Below are 25,059 nucleotides of genomic sequence, written 5' to 3'. Positions count from 1 at the left end.
GTTGAAGCAGCTCCGACCATTCTCCTCTGTTTAAGTGTTTTCTGGTGTGTTTCTCCTTATTACCTGCCGGGGAGTTCTTGCATGTCATCGCGATAACTGTGAAACCCCCTTGGCCAACGCGGGAGCAGCATGCAAGCTCTTACACAACATGGTCTCACAGCTGCAGACATCGCACCCCCAGGCCTTCCTCCTCATCTCTGGAGACTTTAACCACGCCTCCCTGTCCTCAACTCTCCCTACCTTCACCCAGTATGTCAAATGCCACACCAGAGACAATAAAACACTGGACTGACTGTATGCAAACACCAAGGATGCTTACTGGGCAGATCTGATCACAACCTGGTTCACCTGCAACCTACATACATAACTTTGGTGAGTAAACAATGGTCAACCATTAGGTATGTGAAGACATGGTCAGATGAGTCCAGTATGGAACTGAGGGACTGTTTTGACACCACCGACTGGGAAACATCCACCAGAGCCCAGACCAGACGGCGTTACCTGCCAGCATCCCCTCCCTTCCCCCCAGTGCATCCTTGAAACAAGCAGCTCCATCTTTACACCACTTCACCCCCCCCCCCAATCCACATCACAGACTTTGGACCCAGCCCCCCTCCTCACCCGACAGGAGTCAACCCCCTGCCCCCCACCTGGCCTCTACATAACAACCATCAGGTGAGGAAGGAGCTCAAGTGGAGGAAGATGAGGAAGACCACTGGCCCTGATGGCATCAGCTCCAGACTGCTCAGGGATTGTGCAGATCAGCTCTGTGGGGTTGTTCAGCACATCTTCAACATAAGCCTCAGCCTGGAGAGAGTTCCTGCCCTGTGGAAAACTTCCTGTGTGGTTCCAGTGTCAAAGAATATGGATCCCAGGGAGCCCAACCACTTCAGGCCTGTAGCCTTAACTTCACACCTGATGAAGACACTGGAGAGGATTATACTCAACCATCTTCGTCACCTGATGGGCAGCGAGCTGGACCCCCTACAGTTTGCATACCGACCAGGCATTGGTGGAAGACGCTATCATCTACCTGCTCCATCGCTCTCTTTCCCACCTGGAGAGTGCTGGGATCACAGTGAGGATTGTGTTTTTTGACTTCTCCAGTGCTTTCAAGACGATCCAGCCATCACTGCTGAGGGGGAAGCTTTAAAGTGCCGCGGTAGACTGTCACCTGGCTGCATGGACCATTGACTACCTCACCAACAGATCACAGTATGTGAGGCTTCGCGACTGTGTGTCTGATGTGGCAGTGTGCAGCACCGGGGCTCCGCAGGGTACTGTGCTCTCTCCTTTCCTTTTCACCCTCTACACATTGGACTTCAGACACAACACAACCGGCTGCCACCTCCAGAAGTTCTCCGACGTGTGGACGAAACCACCTGCACATCAATGCCGGCAAGACTCAGGAGATGGTGATAGACTTCCGCAGGAAAGCACCACAAACTATAGCAATGTGCATCCAGGGATCTGACATTGAAATCGTGGAGGGGTACTAATACCTGGGTGTACACTTAAACAATAAACTGGACTGGTACACAAACACTGATGCCCTGTATAGAAAGGGCCAAAGTCGTCTTCATCTCCTGAGAAGACTGAGGTCCTTTGGAGTATGTCGGACATTACTGAGGACTTTCTATGACTGTGGTCTGCTGGGGCTGTGGAAGCTCTGAGAGGGACAGAAAGAGACCTAGTCAACTGGTCAGGAGACCTGGCTCTGTCCTGGACTGCCCTCTGGACACCACTAAGGGTGTAGGTGAGAGGAGGGTGTTAGCCAAGATGACATTGATCATGGACAACCCCTCCCACCCCCTGCATGACACAGTGGGGGACCTTAGCAGCTCCTTTAGTAACAGACTGCTGCATCCAGTGCATAAGAAAGGCTACCGCAGGTCCTTCATTCCATCAGCTGCCAGATTATTCAACTCTAACACCACTTAACATAAGACTGTGTTCATGTTGTTGACAAATTATGCTTATATCCATACATTTTGTATGTGGATATATATAATATTATATATTTCCTTTTATATTTTGTGCAATATTACATGTTATTTACTGTTTTGTATTTTGTATTATTATTATTTTTAATCTGAAGGCAGTTTACATTGTTTGTTTTCCACAGTTATTGGGGCACAAAATACTTTTTACATATTTTTTATATTTTTTTTTCTACACACCTTATTTTTCTTTTATATAGTCAAATTTCATTTTGCTTGTATAATACAGTTGTGCTCATAAGTTTACATACCCTGGCAGAATTTATGATTTCTTGGTCATTTTGCATAGAATATGAATGATAACACAAAAACTTTTCTTTCACGCATGGTAAGATAGATAGATAGATAGATAGATAGATAGATAGATAGACTTTATTTATCCCAAGCTGGGAAATTGCAGTGCAGCAGCAGCATTACACACAGTGAAATAAGTGAAAATAAGACTATAAAGAACAAACTATACATAATCAAAATATAAAAATAGCGAGCAGTAAAAAGATTATATACATAACAATAATAATAAAATAGCCAAATAGTAAACAGTAGTAAAAAATATAGCACAAAAAGAATATCAAATGCAAATGAATATCAAAATAAGAATATCAAAAGCAAATGGCAGTGAAAATAAAGTGTACCGTGACTGTAGGAACAAACGATATAAAATAAAATATCGAAATAGCAAGCAGTAAAAAATTATATACATAATAATAAAATATCAAAAGCAAACAGTAGTGGTAGGAAGTATTGTATTATTATTATTATTATTATTATTATTATTTTCAGCTGTTATTGTACAGTGTAATGGCATGTGGCAGGAAAGATTTCCTGTATCTGTCCCTTCGACAGCGGAGCTGTAGCAGCCTGTGGGAGAAGGTGCTTCGCTGTCTGTCCACTGTGTGGTGTAGAGGGTGCTGATCATTGTCCATGATGGATAGCAGTTTATTCAGCATCCTCCACTCCACCACAGTCTCAAAAGACTCAAGTCTGAGTCCAAGTACAGAGCCAGCCTTCTTGATGATCTTATCAAGTTTGTTGGTGTCGCTGGCTCTGATGCTGCTGCCCCAACAAACGACAGCAAAGAAGATGGCGCTGGCAACAACAGACTGATAGAAGATCTCCAACATTTTGCTGCACACATTGAAGGATCTAAGTTTCCTCAGGAAGTAGAGTCTGCTTCCCTTCCCTTCTTGTACACAGTCTCTGTGTTGGATTTCCAGTCCAGTCTGTTGTCGATCACCACTCCAAGGTATTTGTAGTCCTCGACCTCTCCCACCACCTCCCCTTTGATCTGTAGTGGCTGTGAAGGCGTCTTCTTCCTCCTGAAGTCGATCAACATCTCTCTGGTCTTGCTGATGTTCAGCCTCAGGTGGTTCTGTTCGGACCACTCAACAAAGTTGTCTATCAGTGTCCTGTACTCCCCCTCCTCTCCCTCTCTTATACACCCGACAACAGCTGAGTCATCAGAGAACTTCTGCAGGTGACATGACTCAGAGTTGTACTTAAAGTCAGTGGTGTATAAGGTGAAGAGGAAGGGAGAAAGCACAGTCCCCTGTGGAGCTCCTGTATCACTGACCACCACATCAGACAGCCCACTGCCCAGACGGACAAACTGTGGCCGGCCTGTCAAGTAGTCAGTAATCCAGGAGATCACTGTGTCGTTAACACCCATCCCCCGCAGCTTCTCACCCAATAGCAGAGGTTGAATGGTGTTGAAGGCACTGGAGAAATCAAAGAATGTGATTCTTACAGTGCCTCCTCCACCATCAAGATGCATATGGGCTCGTTGCAGCAGGTAAATGACAGCGTCATCGACTCCTAAATGGGGCTGATAGGCAAACTGCAGGGGGTCAAGGAATGTCTTCAACTGTGGACTCAGCTGGGCTAGGACCAATCTCTCCAGGACTTTCATCACATGGGATGTGAGGGTGACTGGTCTGTAGTCAGCTGGGTCAGATGGCCTCGGCTTCTTGGGGACTGGAACCAAGCAGGACGTCTTCCACAGCCTCGAGACTTTCTCCTGACTCAGGCTCAGGTTGAACAGATGTTCAAGTACAGGAGACAGCTGGCTAGCACAGGTCTTCAGGATCCTGGGTGTGATGCCATCAGGGCCTGCTGCCTTTCGCTGATTGAGTCTTTCCAGCTGCCTCTTTACCTGGCCTGAAGTCACCATTGGGTGGTTAATGCTGGTGTCCTCAGTGGGGGAAGGGGAGGAGGAGGAGGAGGAGGGGGGGCAGATGGAGAGGTGTTGTGCAGGAGAATGCTGGGGGGTGGTGCAAGCCATTTGGGACAGTGTGGGTGTGTGGGAGGCAGGGGGCGTCTGAGAGGTAGCAGGAGGTGAGCTAAACCTGTTAAAAAACTGGTTGAACTGGTTTGCTCTGTCCAGGCTCCCTGATGTCTGCCTGTCCTTCCCCTTCATCCCTGTGATGTGCTTCATTCCCGTCCACACATCTCTCACACTGTTCTGTTGGAGTTCGGCTTCCAGCTTCCTCCTGTAGTCGTCCTTGCACTTCCTCAGCATGTTTTGGAGTCTGTGCTGCACTCTCCTCTGCTCCTCTCTGTCTCCAGACCTGAAAGCCCTCTTTTTCTCATTCAGCAGTGCCTTCAGGTCGCTGGTAATCCAGGGCTTGTTGTTGGAGAAGCAGCATACAGTCCGGGCTGGCATGGTGGTGTCCTCACAGAATCTGATGTACTCTCTAATGCAGTCGGTCATGTTGTCAATGTCCTCCCCATGTGGCTCACAGAGTACATCCTAGTCTGTCGACTCAAAGCAGTCCTGCAGTGCTTCAGTGGCATCATGTGTCCATCTCCTTACTGTCCTGGTGTGCTTGGGTTGTCTTTTCACCAGGGGGACATACCTTGGAGTCATCCTGACCAGGTTGTGGTCTGACCTGCCAAGGGGGGGAGGGCAGTGGCGTCATATGCGTCAATGGCATTGGCATAAAGAAGATCCAGGGTTTTATTGTCTCTGGTGGGGCAGTCGATGTACTGATGAAAGTTATTTAAGGTGTTGTTCAGTGAAGCATGATTAAAATCACCTGTAATAACCATGAATGAGTCCGGGTGTTCAGTCAGTAGTTTAGCTGCGGTGGAGCTGATGACGTCACAGGCTACCGCTGCATCAGCTGACAGGGGGATGTAAACAGCGATAGCAATGGTGGACGTGAACTCCCTCGGTAAATAATACGGGCGCATTCCCACAGCCAGCAGTTCAATGTCGAGGGTACAGAGACGTTCCTTCACGCTAACATGTCCGGGGTTGCACCACCTCTCACTGACATAAAGTGCAAGTCCGCCGCCCTTCTTCTTCAAACTTTTGGAAAAGTCTCTGTCTCCCCGTACCAAACTGTATCCTGGGACCTCAACGCTGCTGTCCGGGATGTGCGAGTGCAGCCATGTTTCACTGAAGCAAAATAAACTACACTCACGGTATTCCCTCGGGGTCTTCACCAGCGCTGCCAGCTCGTCCGTTTTATTCCCCAACGCCTCACGTTCCCCGTTATAATCGCTGGGACCGCTGGTTTGTGTCTTCTCCTTTTTTCCCTCCTTTTTACTTCAGACCTGCAGCCCCGGCTTCTCCTCCGTAACTCCTGCAGGACCACAGGTCTGTCTCCGGGCAGCAGCACGGGTTTACACAGCGCAATCAGCTGTTCGCGCCTGTAAACAATGCTGCCACCGCTGCCGTCGGCATAGTTCCCAGTTACAAAAAGTAGGGAAAGTAGAAGAAAAACACGGAGAAGGGTAGCAAACTTAAGTCCAGACATTGTCGCAACTCTAACGAACAGGTTGTGATTGATCAGAAAACAGAAAAAAAAGAACGAACGGACAAATAAACGAAAACTTAAAAAACACGACGGGAGCTGCTGCTACAGGCTGCCAACTGGGACGGCGCCAAAAACCGATAGCGGATAAGTGGTTGGGTGAAGCCATCAAACAACTGTATTTACTCTTCTTAAATCATATTACCAACAGAAACTACTCAAATGACCCTGATCAAAAGTTTACATACCCCAGTTCTTAATACTGTGTATTCCCCCCTTTAACATCAGTGACAGCTTGAAGTCTTTTGTGGTAGTTGCAGATGAGGGTCTTTATTTTGTCAGATGGTAAAGCTGCCCATTCTTCCACTTCTATCTCTCATCCCTTTCCTGTTTTATACAGTTCAATTACCTTTTCCCACAGATCCTCTGACAATTCTTTTGCTTTCCCCATGATTTAGAAGCCAGAAATGTCAGTGCAGCACTGGATGAAAGATGAAGGGTCTGTCAAGAGCCCAGAAACTCACTGACCTTTTATACACACACCGATTACAAGCAAATAGATCACAGGTGAGGATGGTTACCTTTAGTAGCCATTCAAACCCGTTTGTGTCAACTTGTGTGCCTGTTATCAAGCCAAACCTCCAGGTTTTGTAAACTTCTCATCAGGGCCATTTGGGTATTTTCTGTTGTCATTATAATTCAGAAGAAGAAGAATAAACACAGTTGTTTGATAATAAATAACTATGGCACAACACTAACCATGAGTGAAAGAAAGGTTTTTGTGTGATCATTCATATTGTCTGAAAAATGGCCAAGAAATCATAAATTCTGCCAGGGTATGTAAACTTATGAGCACAACTGTATGTACATATATAGTCTTCTTTTTATTTTGTATTTTATTTTTTCTAATCTATCTCTGCTTCTATTTTTCTTCCTGCTGCTACACATACTGCTGTAATGCCCAATTTCCGCGGCTGGGGATAAATAAAGTTTTATCTTATCTTATCTTTTCATATAACAACTATGGATGGCATTGCCCTGGCCTCCAGTACCACCTAAAGGAACTAGCCGACACATTTGTCACTTCTAGGTTGGATTATTGCAATTCCTTCCTATCAGGTTGCCCCAAGTCATTGCTAAGTACTCTCCAGCTGATCCAGAACGCTGTGGCACATGTTCTGACAAAAACGAGGAAAAGATATGTCTCCAATATTAGCCATGTGGAACCATCTTCCAGTCGTTGTCCGGGAGGGGGACACCCTATCTCCATGTAAGAGCAGGCTTAAAACTTTCCTTTTTGATAAAGCTTACACTTAGGGCTGGCGCAGGTTCCGTTGGACCAGCCCCTAGTTATGCTGCCATAGGATTAGGCTGATGAGGGACTTCCAATGACAAACAAATGTCCTCTGTTCTTCTCTCCCTCTCCATCTGTATGTATTCCTGTCCTACCAAGGCATGTTACTAACTTACTTTCTCGCCTCGCAGATCCACATGGAGAGCGGCTGAACCTGCACTACTGATTACAGCTGTGCTCCTGCAATGGCCTAGCTGGACATCCGGTGCAGCTTTTCACTATTAGCTATACTACCATTGTTATGAGATCAATAGTGCTTTATTATGTTCAGCCATTAACATGTAAATACATCACATACATAAATATATCACATATGCATATACTATACCGTATGTACTATATATAGTTATAAATCTATTAGAGCTGTCAATACTGTGATTTCTGATTTCTTGCTCTCTGTCTCTCTCTCTCTCTGAGACAACTTTGGTTGTGATCTGGCACTATATTAATAAAATTGAATTGAATTGAATTAATTGTCTGTACACCATGCTGCCAACTGTGACACAGTTGTTCCTATCAGCTAACTCATCATTGTACTTGATGAGGCCTGGAACCATGGTGTTGTCAGCAAGGTGCAGTGCAGATGCTGTCACCATCCTGTACAATTGTTGTATAAGTAAAGACCATGCCAAGAAAAGGTCTAGTTTCTTGTTGGTTAGTAGTGTAATATTGCATATTTATATTTTTTTTTTTTTCAAATTTTTATCTTAAAGGTGTTGGTGATTATGATTATGCAATGAGTGCTATTCAAACTGTTTATTATTTATGATTTAGTTATTATTATTATTATTATTGTTATTATTGTTCTTCTTAATACTAGGGGCCCATTGATAGTCGTATTGTTACTATAAAATGTACTCTGATTGCTAGGTTCATATTGGGTGATTTAAACCCTCCTGACCATTACTAATGTTAATATTATGAGCACAGTTATTCTTAAATATATATATAGTGCCTCAATAAATTGGAGCTACATTGGTCAATTGTTCTATCAAATCACTAATAAGACCTTTATCTGACTGACTGGTTAGGAAATAAAAATAAAAGGACCTCAACAGGAGGATTATTTTATGAAAAAAATACATTTGCAGTCATTCTTGGTCCACTAAGATTTGATGTTATAGAGACCACAATTACAGGACTGGAGTTTTATGGAAAACAATTTTATTTTGACCAAAAATAATTGAAACCTTATGTCCAGTTTTTCTGGAGCCTTCAATCACATTTCTTGGGTTTCCTTAGCAGCTAGAACTTAAGTAACAGTATCAGTCAGTAACTGAGCAAGTTCCATCTGCTGAGGAAGGTCATTAGATATGGATGAAAGCCCTTAGACGCTGAGTTCCTTATTGTTAACGACTTTCAAGGTCAACGATGGATGTTCATGCTGAACTGCAATTTATTTGGAATATATCAGACGAATCTCAGTTAGATATTTTCCTAAAATTGTTTAGCCCTACATGTGAGTATTGTGCTTAAGATGTACTCAACTTTGGCAGAACAGATAAATGTGATAACTACAGAAAATAATACTGAATCAACATATTGTGAAAGGAAACAGCCATTGACTGACAACTGATGTGTAGTAAAGTAAAAAAAATAAATCACCACAGCGAGGGACACTTACCACCAACAACATGCAAATAAAATTTAACCAACATTAAATTCCTGCTCCTCATTTAGCATTGCACCAACAAACCAGCCAGACACACAACCCCACTGTGTCACATGGTTCTCTCTCTCTCTCTCTCTCTCTCACACACACACACACACACAGACAAACCAACACACTGTACTCTATACATCACTGTACATGAAGCACACACAGCAGCCATACATACACAGCAGGGCTTATGGTTTCCCTGTGTTTCATGACGGCACTGCATTGCAGTCATCTCTGACCTCCAAGCTCCTGGCCGTCCACTCCTCCATCAACCTCCCGTCCTCCCCTCCTCTCCTCTTCTTCCTTGTCTTGTCCAAACTCCAGCCCTGCATGTCACTTCCTCTTTTTTCCCTCCACCTACCTGACTCTCCTGTCCACACGGAACTTCAACATCCTCCTCTGGATAAGTCATGTACCAACAGCACAGGAGATGGGATGGACGGAGGGACAGATGGAGGAGCGATAGGGAAGAACAGAAAGGTGGCAAGCAGCTCGACAAATGGATGAGAGGAGAGAGATGCACACCGCTGTCCTTTTCTCTCTCCTTCAGACTGCATGCCTTTCTCTCTGCCTGTTTCCCTACCTGTCTCTCCCTCTCCTCTCTCTCTGCTTATCCCCTTCTCTCTCTCTCTGTATCTCACTCTCTCTCTCTCTCTGTTACACACGCACACACACACACACACACACACACACACAATTGCTGTCTTCTTGCAGAGAATTGCAACACTTGGCTTTTTCAGTCTCCTCAGTCTGGGTGATAAATGGTGTATCGTTATGTGTGTCTCTATTTCTATTTCTTTCATTGTCTGTGCATCAGTGTCTCTCATACTTCTCCTGGTTTTCTCAGAAAGGACAGTGTTTCAACAAAAAAAACAAAAAGCGAAACGAAACATGTGGTCCCAGCTGCTGTCAGACTGTGTGTATCTATACAGAACTCCTGTCCAGTTCTCGACAGGTACAAACATCTACTCCTTTTGCTGTTGGGGTGGGGGTGTCTTTTTATTTTTTGCTCTATCGTGGGAATCCGTCTGAAAAAAATAACTTAAATTGCAGACCTGTAGATGAGGAGAGGAAAGACAGGGAAGAAAAAAGGATGGAGGGAAGGAAACCAATTTGCTAGTATGGCAGGGTCTGACTCTGACACCACAGACCATGGTTTGCATCCTGTTTCCTCTTCAGCCATTGTTTCTTTTAACCATGCCCACAAACTTTTTGTAACCTCAACCAAGTAATTCTCCTTAAATCAGAAAACCCTAAAATGAATCATTTAATATCAGTCATTTTTTATACAGTTTTGGAACTTACTGGTAACCAACATATCTTGGCTTTTGAGGTAGAGAACTACGCTAAAAAATGAAGTGAAAAGTATTTGGTAGAAACCTCAGAAATAGTTGTTGTCAAGATAAAACCTTTTATTACGTGACACCCAGTGATAGAACACTGGTTGTCCCATAATAAATTACTTTTTTATTTATTATTTAGGTCATGTTATGGCAACTGAGCATCTCCATGAAGGTGAGCGAACTCCATCTGCTGAGGAAGAACATGGAATGAAACTGAACACTTTGACGGCAACAAGAATTGCAAAACATATCATTTGCACAAATTACACTACAGTGTGACACAGAAAGAACCTGTGTGACAAGTCTGTGTTTTCACTTTACCCATCCAGATAAAGCATAGCTTTGTATATGTTTGCTAGTTAACTATTCTCTTATATATATAACTAAATCTTATTCTGTTGGTACATTTCACTGGCATATTTTATTGTTTATTTTTTAGTATATTTTATTGCCATAGTATATTTTCATTCTGGTATATTTTTAATTGCATTTACGAATATTTTTATTGCATGTTGGTTTATTTTATTGTAGTTATCTTAATTTTATTCTTTCTAATGTTTATCTTTCTTATTATCTTGTTTCTAACATGGGGGTTGCAATGCAAATTTCATTGTAATGTCATGCTCAAAGACAATAAAGAATCTTGAATCTTGAATCTACTTTCTTCTCTTCTGAAATATTTATAAATGGAATATTGAATTTGTGCACTATACTTGAACCAAACATATTGTAATTCTGTTTTTGTTTTCAAATATGTGGCCTTTATTGACAGATAATAGAGCAGAAAAATATATTTTGCATATTCACTTAACAGTTTATAGAAATGTGTTTTATCCTGTGTTCTACATTCTTTCCCTTGTTTTTGGTGTTCAATGATCTTCTCATACATCTTTCCCTCAGTTGTTTTTTGTCATCCCTTCCTCCCTTCCTTCCCTCCCTCCTTGTAGATTCTGTGCTATTCTGATGAGGGATGCAAATGCTAAAATGATGCAAACCGAACCTGTCTATTTTCATCCACCTTTTCATTCCTAACAGCATCCCCCGGGTTTACCATGGAAAGATTTTAATGCAAAGAAGTTTTAGGAAATGGAATATTTAGGAATTTTACCTCGCTGTCCATTGCAGACAAAAAACACTTGCATTATGCCAGCCAACTAAGCTCAACGTCACTGGAATTGTTTCTGGTACTTCCTCACTGGTATAGCTTTTCAGTCCTGGTGGTTGCCATTTGGTTTGACAGCAAAATTTTAAACTCCTGAACTATGCAAAACAAGACTGGACAATTATTTGTTTGTTGTGTGTTTAAAATGAAGATTATTATCAAAAGAGACACCAAAATTAGAACAAGCAGCTAGAGGTAATACTGATGTAACTGAATAAATCAAGCTGTGGTGAGATGTGATTACGAGTGGTCTGGGCCTACGATAATGACACTGAATTTGTCTGTATTCAGTAGAAGGAGATTATTCCACAGCCAGATTTGAACTTCATTTAGGCATAGACAGGAGTAGGACAAATGACTAGGAGGTCAGGGGTCACCAAGGATGTGGGGTCATTTAATATTATTACAATGACTGTTTCCACTCTGCTTTTTTCTCTTTTTTTGGACAAAAAAAGACATCAGAATGCTGCTCATAGACTTCAGCTCAGCTGACCCACGACTGCACTCCATCGCACAGCTCCAACTTCCTCGTCAACTTTGCCGATGACATAACTGTGGTGGGTCTCATCAGCAATGACGACAAGACGGACTACAGGAGCGAGGTGAGCCGCCTGGCCTTGTGGTGTGAACACAACAATCTCTCTCTGAATGTGGAGAAGACGAAGGAGATTGTTGTGGACTTAAGGAGAAGGGTGGAGAGGGTGAGCAGCACCAAATTCCTGGGTGTGCACATCACCGAGGTACTCTCCTGGACCACAAACACCACATCACTGGCCAAGAAAGCGAACCAGCGCCTCTACTTCCTCCGTTTGCGGAGGAAGTAGAGCCCCGGTCCCCATCATGCACACCTTCTACAGGGGCACCATCGACAGCGTTCTGACCAGCAGCATCACTGTGTGGTATGGCGCCTGCTCCACGTCCTGCAGGAAGAACCTCCAGCGCATCGTGAGAGCAGCTGAGAAGATCGTCTGTGCCTCTTGCCTCACCTGCAAAGCCCTTTACATTGCGAGAGACCCCACCCACCCGTCACACAGCCTCTTCAGCCTGCTGCCATCAGGGAGGAGACTGCAGAGCCTGCGGGCCAAGACCAGCAGACTGCAGGACAGCTTCGTCCACCAGGCTGTCAGGATGCTGAACTCTCTCCCTGCTCTGCCCCCCCCCCGATGCTGAACTCTCTCCCTGCTCTGCCCCCCCCGATGCTGAACTCTCCCTAACCCCCCCCCGCACAAACATACAACCTGGACTATAACTCCCTGTTGCCCCCCCCCCCCGTTACTCTCACACGCAAGCTAAGAGCTTCACAATTAGAGAAAGACCTAAAGGTAATGTTGCAACATTTTTAAATATATTTAAAAAAAAAACAGCCAAGCCTCTCAACCGGTTACTCTGAGATGGTTCTGGTAGGAACAAAGAGGGGGAGCTATATGGTCAGGTGGTCCTGGCACCAACAACTCATTAAAATTCTAAATCATAAGGTCCCCTTGTAATACTCGTCCTGTCGAATAGGACATAAGCCTTTTGTTGAGAAAGCTACACTTATCAATATTCCCCGTATTACATACCTGTCCAGGACCAAGACAACAATTCAGGATAGTTTTGAATCCTTTCAAATTGCACAGCTTTATCCATCTCTTATCCAAGCCCCTACATGGCATGTACCACATCAGATAGAGGAAGTAGCTGATATCAAGAAATTCTACCAGTGGCTGGAAAATGCAGGACTGACAGACATCACAGAGGCACTAATCATGGCAGCACAAGAACAAGCCATAGAGGCCAGGATCTACCAGAGAAGATCAGACCCAAGATGCAGACTGTGCAAATAAGCCCCTGAAACTGTCCAGCACATAGTAGCAGGATGTAAGATGCTAGCTGGATCAGCATACATGGAGAGGCACAACCAAGTGGCTGGGATAGTACACAGAAACATCTGCAACCAGTATGGAATAGAAGTACCCAAATCCCAATGGGCCATACTACAGATAGTGGCTGAGAACAACAGGGCCAAGATTCCGTGGGACTTCAGTATCCAGACTGACAAACAGCTCCTGGCTAACCAACCGGACATAGTGATGGTGGACAAAGAGCAGAAGAGGGTGGTGGTAATAGATGTGGCGATCCTAGCTGACTTCAACATCAGGAAGAAGGAACACGCGAAAACTGAGAAGTACCGAGGGTTGAAAGAGCAGCTAGAACGGATGTGGAAGGTCAAGGCTGGTGTGTGGTAGTGGGGGGGAACTCGGGGCAGTAACCCCCAAACTGGGAGAGTGGCTCTAACAGATCCCAGGAACAACATTTGAAGCCTCACTCCAGATAAGTAGCCTCCAGAAGAGCAACAGCCAAGACACTGCCATTTAACTGAACTTAATTCACCTTTGGTGGAAATTAATATTCTAAGGACTAGACTCTGAATCCTTCCTCAAAGGTGTTGAACTTAAGGTTAAAATTTGATTCATTTTATAGTGGCTACACAAAAGATTATAAGATAAAAGATTACACTAACCAACTGAACACTGGTGGACATTAATCTGTCAAAGGCTAGGCTATCCCATCCTTTGTGACAGGTTTTGTAGTTAAGGTTAAAATGACAGAAGTTAATGAATATAATTCCTTTAAATATTTGTATTTGCTTTTTATTTTCTTTGCATTCAAATGCCAAATAAATTCCAATTAAACCCTTCTGCATATACAACAACAATAAGCCATGCTTTTGGCTAAAACTCAGGCAGCTTCACCAGGCTAAGGATGAGCCCTACAGAAGCAAGGACAGAGTCCTGTATAACCAAGCCAGAAACACACTGGCAAAGGAAATAAAAGTAGCAAAAAGGTACTACACCAAAAGGCTTGAGGACAGCTTTTCAGCTAACAACCCTTCATCAGTTTGGAGAAAACTGCAGGACATTACCAACTACAGGAGCCTATCCACTGACATGAATACATTCTACTGCAGGTTTAATAGACCCCATCAACACCCATCACCCACCTCGGCTCGGACATCAAAAACGATTCTGCATCACTCTCACCTCTTCCCACTCACCCTCCACCAGCGTTCAGGATCTGTGAACAGGATGTATCAGCTCTTCAAGAGACAGAATATCAGGAAGGCCTCAGGCCCCCTCCTATCTGAAAATCTGTGTTGACCAGCTGACATCCATCTTCACACAGATTTTCAACCGGAGCAGTTTGAAGTCCCCTCATTCTTCAAATGCTCCATAATAAACCAAAAAAACCTCCATCTCAGAATTAAATGACTGCAGGCCCATCGCCTTGACATCTGTGATCATGAAATCCTTTTCAAGATGAGTGTTGACTCGCCTTAAAGACATCACAGGGCTCCTGCTGGACCACTTGCAATTTGCCTACCAGGCAAACTGGCCGGTGGAGGATGCATTCAACATGACTGCACTACATCCTGCAACACCTTAACTACCCAGGGACATATACAAGGATCCAATTTGTGGACATCAGCTCTGCATTCAACATCCCAGAAATCATCCACTCAAAATTCACCCAGCTCACTGTGCCAGCCTCCACCTGTCAGTGGATCACAAACTTCTTCACAGACAGGAAGCAGCAAGTTACGCTGGGGGAAATCACATCTCGTACCTAGAGCATCAGACTGCACAAGGGATGTGGGCTTTCCCCCTTGCTCTTTTCCCTCTACACCTGCAACTGCACCTCAGGAGACGAGTCTGTATACAGACAGGAGGTCGAACAGCTGGTCCTCTGGTGCAGTCAGGACAACCTGGACCTGAACATGCTCAAAACCGTGGAGATGATAGTGGACTTGAGTGCCCCTCAACACTGCCTCCTATACCATCCTCAAAAACAAGCTTCCACTGTGGAAAACCTCTGGTTTCTGTGATTCACTATCTCCCAGGACCTAAGGTGTAATTCAAACATAGCCTCAACCATCAAGAGGGTGCAATGAGGGATGTCCTTCATATGTCAGGTCAGGAAGTTCAACCTGAGAGCAGACAGGTGAACAACGGAGTGCTGTAAGAGGAAGGGAGGGGGCATAGCGATGTTTGTGAACAAGATATTGTGTCATCCAGCACATATCAGTGCAAAGGAGCAGCGCTGCACAGGAGACATTGAGCCGCTAGCTGTTAGCATTTGGCCGGATTACGTCCCGAGGGAGTTCTTGCATGTCATCGGGATAACTGTGTACATCCCCCCCTTGGCTGACACGGCAGCAGCATGCGAGCTCCTACACACTGTGGTCTCACAGCTGCAGACATCGCACCCCCAGGCCTTCCTCCTCATCTCTGGAGACTTCAGTCATGCTTCCCTGTCTTCAACTCTCCCCACCTTCAACCAGTATGTGAAATGCCACCCCAGAGACAATAAAACACTGGGTTTACTGTATGCAAACACCAAGGATGCTTACAGCTCTTCACCCCTCCCTTACTGGGCAGATCTGATCACAACCTGGTTCATCTGCAACCTACTTACACAGCTTTGGTTAGTAAACAATGGCCAACCATTAGGTATGTGAAGACATGTTCAGAGGAGTCCATTATGGCACTGAGGGACTGTTTTGACACCACCGACTGGGAAGTGTTGTGCAGTCCTCATGGGGAGGACATTGACAGTTTGACATCATGCATCACGGACAACATAAACTTTTGTGTGGACAACACTGAGCCAACCAGGAAGGTGCAGTGTTTCCCAGATAACAAACCCTGGGTGTCCCCTGAACTAATAGAGATCTGAACCCACATGGACATTTCACTCCACCTCAACCAATCCAGGTGATTCTTTATGTGTGTTGTTTTGATGTATGATTGTTTTATTTAACAATTTAATGATCAGAAAGGCTGCTTTCAGTAATTTTAAACATCTCCATGCACACAGTATTACTGCAGTTCACCGCATAAACCTGGACATCACAGACTGACTAATTTCTAGCTTATGGGCCAGAAAATGGAGGAGCAAGGAAGGGAGTAACCATACTTAAAAAAAATGGAAAGTGGGAGAGAAAAGAAGTATGGATTTCAGTTTTTGGACTTTTTTTTTTTAGTTTTTTCTTTTGTTTGTTCTTTGTGAAATACTGGATAATTTGAACAGTTTTAGTTTAGAGGGGGAATATCTCTTAGGTGAAAAGGCTAACAACACAAAGACATCTAAAACTCAAATGTTAAAAACCAGTAGTTTAATCATTAACAATGTGTTGTATTAGTGTAAAGGCTTCTCTGAGAGCTTATCTTTTATCTGAAAAGTACAAAAAATTCCCTCAGAAATGTGGTGGAGTACCAGTAAATGGAGGAAATAATGGAAATACATGCATGCAAGCACCTCAATACTATTACAATACTCAATACTACTATATTTGAGTAAATGTACTAACTTACCTTTCACTGCTGGTGTGCTTCAGTATCTAATATTTTATATTCATCCATTTTGTTTAACAAAAATTCAAGTCATGAGTCATATAAATAAACGAATCTTACTGTAATTATAGGCTGTGCTTTTGTTTTAATCTCAGTATATTCATCTGTATTATTACTATTTCTGAAATATATACATATGTCATGTATTTCCTAAAGGTTCCTCTCCTGACATCAATTAACCCCCTAGAAAACTTGTCTTTATTCATCAAAATTACATATTTATACATTTTTCCTGTAGTAAAAAAAGAGAAATAACTGCATAGATGATAGATGGTACTCTACACTGTTGCTTTTATTTAGTATGCACAAAACCTGCCTCTGATTACAGCTAGCCCACAGCCATTTTCCTCCTGATATATCTAGTGGCATTTGAAAACATCCCATGGACATGGGTAAACAAGGTTAAAAACTTGATTTTCATTGGAACAGGTGTTTGAGAATCCTTAATATACAATTCAGTTCAATATCTAAAAGGATTTGCATCAGCTGTGATAGTCTCACAAAGTATTATGAAGTAAAGACTGGAATATTTATTGGATGCCATCTCTTGCTTAAAACATCATTGTCATACCCTCCACCTCTGGCTCCGCCTAGTGGAGCATTCATCACCCTATTCCTGCCTACTCTGACTGGCTGGAGACACACCTGTTCCTGACGTGGAGTAAGTGATTGCAGCTGCAGCAAGGCATGACCTGTTCATCATTCTCTCCGCTATTTAAGAAGCCTGCTGACCACGACTCGACGCCGGATCGTAAAAGCTCATCAGTTAGTCTGTCTGTTGGTTGTTTGATCATAGATTATCTTGCTGAAGAAGAATATGCTCTAACTCTGTTTTTTTGTGCTCTAGATACCGTCCTCGCTGCCTGGTCTCATCTGCCATACCGCAACCTGCTCCGCTGTATCTCCTGGCTCCATTTCCACTTCATCCACCCCCACCCTCTGCCATCCAGGAACCCTCATGTCCTGCGTCCAGCCTGTACTCTCCGGCCCCACCTATTAGTCCTTGGTATTGCGTTTAATTCTGGGCTCGTCCTGCCAATAAACCTCGGTTAGGTACTTTCTGTTAGTGATTATAGTGTTTTAGTTATTGTTGGACAAAGTAGTTTTCATTAGTTATCCCTCCATGTAGTTTTCTCCACTATACCGTTAGAAGTCTGTGTTGGTTTTTCAGTTGGTGTGATTTTCGGTTTCTTTTCCCATCCGTTAGAGGGCGCTAGTAGTTCATGTCTATTTGGTTTTTCCTATGCCCTGTCTGCATAGCGTTTTCTGTTATTAATGAAACTCCTTATTTTGCCAAACCTGAGTCTGCACCTGAGCCTCTGAACCCTGAAACGTGACAATCATTGCTCTTTTTTTTACATTTTGGATAATTTTACATACACATTATTCCTGAACACAGGCATTGTCCATCTAAAATGTGTATCTTCCTCCAGATTCATTGTCAGGCATGATGTCCCTCTAGTCTGTCACTCTGGCTCTCTCAGACAGTTTTTCATTAACAAACTGATCTGACAAAGAGCAAGAAGGTGATTTAGATTAGAAACTTTTAGGGGAATGCTCTGTGCAGGTTTATAGTAAAGCAACATGTCTGACTTCAACTTAATTTGTTGTTGCTGGCACGCAGTAAGCACTGATAACATGCAGGACATTACACTCCTTTGTAACAAACAACTGAGACTAAGTTTTGATGGCTGGTCCTTCCCTATTTGTTGACAAAGAAAGCACTTGAGCTCTGATAAGTTTTGTTTTTGTGGGAAATTTTCTGTACCAATTTTCTCTGGATTGGGTCTCACGAAACTCTTTTCAAAGATGTAACCAAGGAAGTGAATCTGCCGTGGTTTGAACTTGCATTTAGCTCTGTTAAATTTGAAAGAAGCTATCTCAATCACTTTCAGTATCTGCTCCAGATATGTTACAGATCTCCTCGGTTTCTTCATGAATGGGAATGACATCCATATAGAGTGATCATTGCAGAAGGCGTCCCTTCCAAAAGGAGTCCCTTCCAAAAGGAGTCATGAAAGTGGTTATGTCCTCTGTGGTGGGGAGCACATACTTTACCCATCTCACTGCATGATTTATTTTCCTTAGGTGTGCACTGAGTACTTTTTTGTTCGGCTTTGGGACCTGGACCATAGCTGCACACAACTTTGTGGGCTGTGTCACCATCTCAGTGTTGCTCTCCTCCTTCTCCAACAGTGCAGCTCCTTCTTTGCTAGTGGCATACTTTTATTTGAAGAGTCTGCATACTTCTTCCACCACTGGTTATAAGTCCGAGAGCAACACGTATTTTTGGCAGGTTTATCGGTATGACAATAAAGTTGGTCTTTATGGTACAAATGGTGCAAGTTTTGACTTCTTGAGGCAATAATGTGTTGCAGAAGTAATGTATTTAGCTATGTTATACAGGCATTATGAGTATTTGGGATATACTGGACATAAAGATAAATGCTGCTGAAGTGGTTAAATAAAGGTAATAACTTCCACAGCATTATTTTGGTGTAAGTTAAATGATCATGCTAGCACAGCATTTAAGCACAACGTAAAAACTGTGCATTTTATGTTTAAGGTTTTCTGACAAGCAACCTCTTGTTGTCGTGTGAATAATTACTGTTGTCTGTCAGGAGAAATGGAGGAAGGAGTGTGGCATTATAGTGCCACAAAATCTAAAGGAGGAGGTCGGGGTGGATGGATGGGCCAGCAAATAGGGTGACACTATAGACTGCACATGTCTTACCAACATTTATATAGTTTGCACATATCTTACCAACATTTTTTTCTTTTAATTGCCTTAACCAAGTAATTTAAGTTGCCTAAACTTAACCAGTTTGGAGGACAAAATAAAATATGAATCAGGTGGGCACTCTTCTTTCATTGTTTCAAATTCTGTCTCTCCTATTACTCATGGTTCAAGAAGCTCAAGGCCAGTGTTCTGTCTAGCCAATTCCAGTCCAAGCATTCCCCTACTCTACCCAAGGAAATGTCATCAGTGCTGTCTTCTGGGTTATTTAGGACAGGTAAAACTGTGGTAGCAAAGTCTGTCATAAAGAACTCCATACCTCTGGCTCTTCTGTGACAGTGCTTCTGGTGGGTATCCATGGAAAGGGACAGAAGGAGTTTGTTGCTGCCTGTCAAGTCTGGTCAAAATTCAAGACTTGCCCTCAACCTCCCAGCCTCCAACCAATTCCAAAAAAGTTGTGATGCTGTCTAAAATATAAATAAAAACAGAATGCAATCATTTGCAAACAAACCATTTTCACCAACAAAGGGTTTTAGTGTTGCCGAGCTCATGTATAATATCCTTTATAAAATCATGTGTTTTAATGTGGTGAACCTTGCATCATCTTTGATGGTGAATGATGTAAGAGGATGCCCCTTCCATAACTAATCATGATAGCATCACCTGGTACAAATTGTTTTTTGAGCATTTCACAACTTTCCAAGTCTTTTGTGGCCCCTGTCCCAACTTGTTTGAAACGTGTTGCTGACATCAAATTCAGAGTAAGCATATAGTTACAAAACTCAATGAAGCTGATGAGGTAAAACTTGAAATAGAATGTTTTTATATTTTAATGTTTTTCAATTAATTGAGTATATGCTGAAAACAATTAGTAAATTATCACATTCTGATCTATGTTTTACACAGTACCCCATTTGGAATCAGGGTTGTACTTCAACCTCTGCAGTCCCAGTTGCATATGACCCAAGACTTTGTAACTTGACATCACCTGTTTGATGGTATCACAGTCACTCTCAAAACTGTTGACCGGTTTTCAAAATCTGCTCACTTCCTTGCCAAAATGACCCTCTGCCAAGGAAGCTGCTGAATTCATGTTGCTGTGTCTTTTTTGCTTGCATGGCCTTTTCAAACATCTGGCTGGGGGTCTTAATTCACTTCTCATTTTTGGAATATGTTTTACAGCCTCCTGGAAGCTACCACAAACCTGACCAGCAGACAGACTGAATGCATGAATCAGGAAATGGAGACAGCATTGACAGCACTGTGCTGCATCTCCTCCTGCAGTCAAGGTTCATCATGGTCTGGTACACAATACCCTTCCCTGCTCTGCCACGGGCCTCTCCCCCTTCCAATGTTCCTGGGGTTACCAACCTCCCCTCTTTACAAATTTCCAAACGAGAGGTATTCCTGCCCCCTGCTACCCTATGGTCAAAAGGTCTCGCTTTCCAGGCAGGACATCCATGAAATTGGCACCTTGGTTCGTGGGTCTGTTCCCAGTCTCCAAGGTAATTAACTCAGCGGCTGTCCACCTCTGCCTTCCCCAGTGTAAGTGACACCCCACCTTCCATGTCTCCCATCTCAACCCCACAAGGAGAGCTTCCCATTTCGAGTACCATGTACTGTTTATCAGTCTATTTATACTAGTACAGATCTTTGGACCTTAGATTCCATGCCTGACCCTTTTTGATAAGTTTGCCTGCCTAATATCCTGGGTTTTGCCCTTGCCTGTTTCTTGACTAAAGCAAACTGAATTTTGATTTTACAACCACATGCCTGTCTTTAGTGGTGCTTTGTATCTGTCTCACTCTGAGCCAATATTATGGAATAATATATGGAATCATCCTGCCTTCCATCACTTTCAGATTTTACTCTCGCCTTCCCACTGCTTTCTCTCCTCCATCCGTTCTGCAGACAGTTGACTTGTGGCCAGCGTCCGTGAGGCCAGAATGAAAGGAATTTAAACAAGTGGGAGAGGTAGAAACATTGTTGTCTTTGCGGAAAGGATATGCTGTTTTTCCTCTGGGGCAGCACTGACTGACCACACATATGGATTACATTCCCCACAAAGCAGATGCCGGCATTCAGACACTAACTCCTTCTCACTCTCTTTCTCATAACATTTTCTTCCTGTCTTTCCTACTTTCTTTTTCTCTCACTTCTGTCAGAAATTCCAACTCTCTCCCAACCTCTTCAGCTAGAGAATCAAACACATATAACAAAACAGTACATCTCAGCAGAGTACACATGTATGTGATCAGTTGGGCTACTGAATGTTAACATTGTGAAAGAGCCCACTTGTGTAAGATGGCCATGATTTTAAACTGAGGTGCATCCTTATGTTTATCACCATTGTTCATGTTGCATTTACCAAAAACAGCTGAATTTCATTAACACCATTGCACTGATCCAAATATACCTAACCATGCCAGTAGCCCCACCCACCACAAAATTCTAATTGCAGGATTGAAAGCTTCAATTTACAGACATACAGATATGTTACTACTGAGACTAACACAAGACAAAAACTAAATCTATGTTGTGAAAACGTGTCTTAATTATACTGTATAGGCTAATATATCTGTTATATATTAACATATACAGTATAATCAAGGAATTTTCCACTCTAATTCTCCAAAGAGAGAAAAGAAAACAATGTTCTGTGTTCTGCTTCTCTGTATCCCCTGTTATCCTTTGGGTCTCTGTCTCTCTGATTGTCCAACATGCACTGCCAGCTACCACTAGAACACAACTCAGTGTCACCCCACATGGGTGGCTAAAAACCAGACCCACGCCCTCATACTGCTCTTTATAATCAAATACATGTTTAGTGTGTGTGTGTGTGTGTGTGTGTGTGTGTGTGTGTGTGTGTACACAACAGAGACTCAACCAAAGGAGTGTGGTATTCAAGTCAAAGTCCAGAGAAGGGGCAGCTTTAGCCAAACTACAAAAACTCTCTTTGACTGAAATTATAGATAAATTTGTGTTATCAGATGAGATTGTTTAAATTTCTCCCCCATCACCCCACAGTGTGGCTTTAATGTAGTTTATAGTCATGAAATAACTGAAACTAATATTTAAAGAACCAATCCCTAAAACCTCTCCAAAAATTTTAATCTTATCAACAATATAAACTAGTAGCAAATGCATATGAGACAACATTGTGCAAGACATTAAGGGAAAACTAGATGAAATAAAGTAAAACAAAACGCCAAAGCAGCTTCATGCAGCCATTCATGCAAACTAAGGCAGAGAAAGGATTTTGCACTGAAGAAGACATGTTCAAGTGGTCATTTAAAAAGTGCTGAACTATTCTGGTAATAGTTTAGCTGTAAAAGTCTCAAAAAGAAGCTTCAAAAAATGATTTAGCGCTAACATTTCTAACAATCGATGAATGGAGAACTACAGACCATTGAAAGGCCCGAAGGATGGTAGATTTTTTTAAATTTTATGAGCAAAGTAGCCTTAGTGCTTTTGGGACTCCATAGATTAACACTATGGTTACCTGAAATCCCTGTAGTTTTAGGTTGTCAATCGAACTGGAGCTTCTCCACGAAGCCATTGTTCTAAAATCTGTTGTAAACATTGTAATCAAACAGTAACCGTTTTGAATATCACAGGAAGTAATAAATTGCAAATATACTCTAAAATAATTATCTCTCTGCATAGAGTGGGACACACAATTTAGTCCATCACATTAGTGTCAAGTTTGGCTTCAGCTGCAGGTTTCTCACACACACATACACACAAATGTGTCAGCATGTACACTCAACTGTATCCCCCTTGTAAGAAACTGAACACAAAGAGTGCAGGAACTGGAGATTCCCCCATCTTTTCTGCCCCCTAATTCTCTTCATTCAAAATTTCAAATAAAGAACACATGCATCCTCTTTGTGCTTACCTTCTTTCACCATGCTTTCTTTCACTTTCTTCTCTTCTTTATTACTTTCTCCACGACAGTCTTCCTGTTGGTAGCAGCCACCTACAACATGCTGGGGCTTGGCTGGAATGGGCTGATCTGCAGAAAGCCCAACTGGTTTGGAGAAAAGAGAGAGCAAAAAGAAAGCGAGTCAATCTCCACGTGAGCAGAGAATCGAAAGAAAAGAGAAATTTGAAACCTCCAAAGCTCCAGCCCCCCCGGCTGTCTACCTCCATCTGCCTTTCTGCTTCCCTCTTTCCTTTCTTCTGATTCGTCTCCCACTCCTTCATTTTGCAAGGAAAAGCACTTACTCCTCCTTTTTCTGTCGCTTTCTTCCACTATTTTATTTCCCTCACCTCTATTTATTGTTCCTCAGACCTAAATGTGTATCTGGCTCTCCCTTGCTTTATTTCCTTCCACATTATTCTGTGAGTCCAGGTTGAAGGCAGAATGGGTGGAGTGGGGAAATAGAGAAGCTAGTCTTTTTCCTATATTGTCACCATAGCCAATTTAGAGGATTTTATTGACTTTGCCATTGCAACCAGGGGGCACAGAGAAATATAAGCAGCACTGAGTGTAAGCCTGAAGCTGCACTTCAGATAGAGCAACCTCAGAGTCCAAAATACAAATCACTCAAACATGGTCCACATTCTTCAGATTATTATGTTAAGCTGATATTTTCCATATTCACCGTTCTGAAAAAAATTAAAGGAGTTCATTCAAACGGAGGAGCGTTTCATTAAAAAATAGGGTTACTGTGAAAGGTCTGGTTTGAGTGAACTAAGCCTGGTTTAAAGGACTATGGCTGGAGTTATTCTATATTTTTCTCAAACCAACAATGTATTAGAAATTTACAGAGAAAACTGAAGCGTCTACAGCCACACACCAACACATATCAGGCGTATAGTTTGAAAAAATATGCTTAGCAGAAACAGCAAAGAGAAGTCATCATTAAAGACTTTGAACCTTTTTGCTCTCCTGTCCTCTCTGTCCTTTTGTGTCCTGTAATCTGCTAAACTTAACAGGTTGATTGCAACACTGGATAAACCTGAGATGAAGCAAAGCTTGTAATTCCTGGAGACAGAATAAACTAGTCTAGAGGGACTGTATCAATGAGTTATGATCAACCTGATTTATAAAACAGAACATCCCCAAAAGAAATTTAATTTGAAAAGTTGATTTAAGTAAAGTAGGCCATGCTGTTGTATTTATGACACAGCAGCTGCTCCAGGAATATTTGCTGGTGTATTAAATCATACTTGCTGTTACCACCAGTAACATAGGTTGGTGGCACATGTAGTATTGAAATCTGGTTCGTGGCACATCAAGTAGTGTTGGAATCTTAGGAGAAACAACTTCACCTGATAAATGAAACAGAACACCCCCACAATATTTTAGGACCTTAACCAATACTTAATCCCCCACCCAGAAATATTTATTATCAAAAGTACATAGAAACAGATTTACTTCCCAGATTTTATAGCGTCCCCAAATCCTAGACCTTGTCCTGCCTCCTGAATTAACTATGATAAAAATAAACCGAGTTTGGTTTGTTTGAGACCCCATGTTGGCTCAAGAGCCCTGAGCTGCCATGCATCAGCTGCAAATCAAGTATACATCTCCAGTCTCCTTTGTGTCTGAGTGAGTATGTGCTAGTCGCTATGATTATGGGTGTTATTGTGATGCAGCATTAGTCACAGAAGGTTTCTTGGTAAAACACAGCCCCTGGATGAAGA

At 42.7% G+C, this 25,059-nt stretch overlaps 1 protein-coding gene across 7 annotated transcripts in view; it reads right to left on the bottom strand.

The window, feature by feature from the left end:
• plekha6 (pleckstrin homology domain containing, family A member 6) overlaps window positions 1–23,386 on the bottom strand; it is a 100,903-nt gene extending 77,517 nt beyond the window's left edge. For 4 of the 7 annotated variants that reach the window (XR_006007195.1, XM_041946887.1, XM_041946918.1 and 1 more), the window contains exons 1-2: window positions 23,306–23,386; window positions 19,727–19,874 (exon numbers count right to left, since the gene is read on the bottom strand). The gene's annotated coding sequence lies outside the window, so the exon portion shown is untranslated. The remainder of the gene's footprint in view (window positions 1–19,726; window positions 19,875–23,305) is intronic. The other 3 variants (XM_041946901.1, XM_041946910.1, XM_041946955.1) reach the window with 1 other exon arrangement.
• Window positions 23,387–25,059: the final 1,673 nt, after the last annotated feature.

Source organism: Chelmon rostratus, chromosome 2 (assembly GCF_017976325.1).
Source record: "Chelmon rostratus isolate fCheRos1 chromosome 2, fCheRos1.pri, whole genome shotgun sequence".
Taxonomy (NCBI): Eukaryota; Metazoa; Chordata; class Actinopteri; order Chaetodontiformes; family Chaetodontidae; genus Chelmon; species Chelmon rostratus.
Note: the sequence above shows the minus strand (reverse complement) of the source record. Positions and strands in the feature narration are given on the sequence as shown.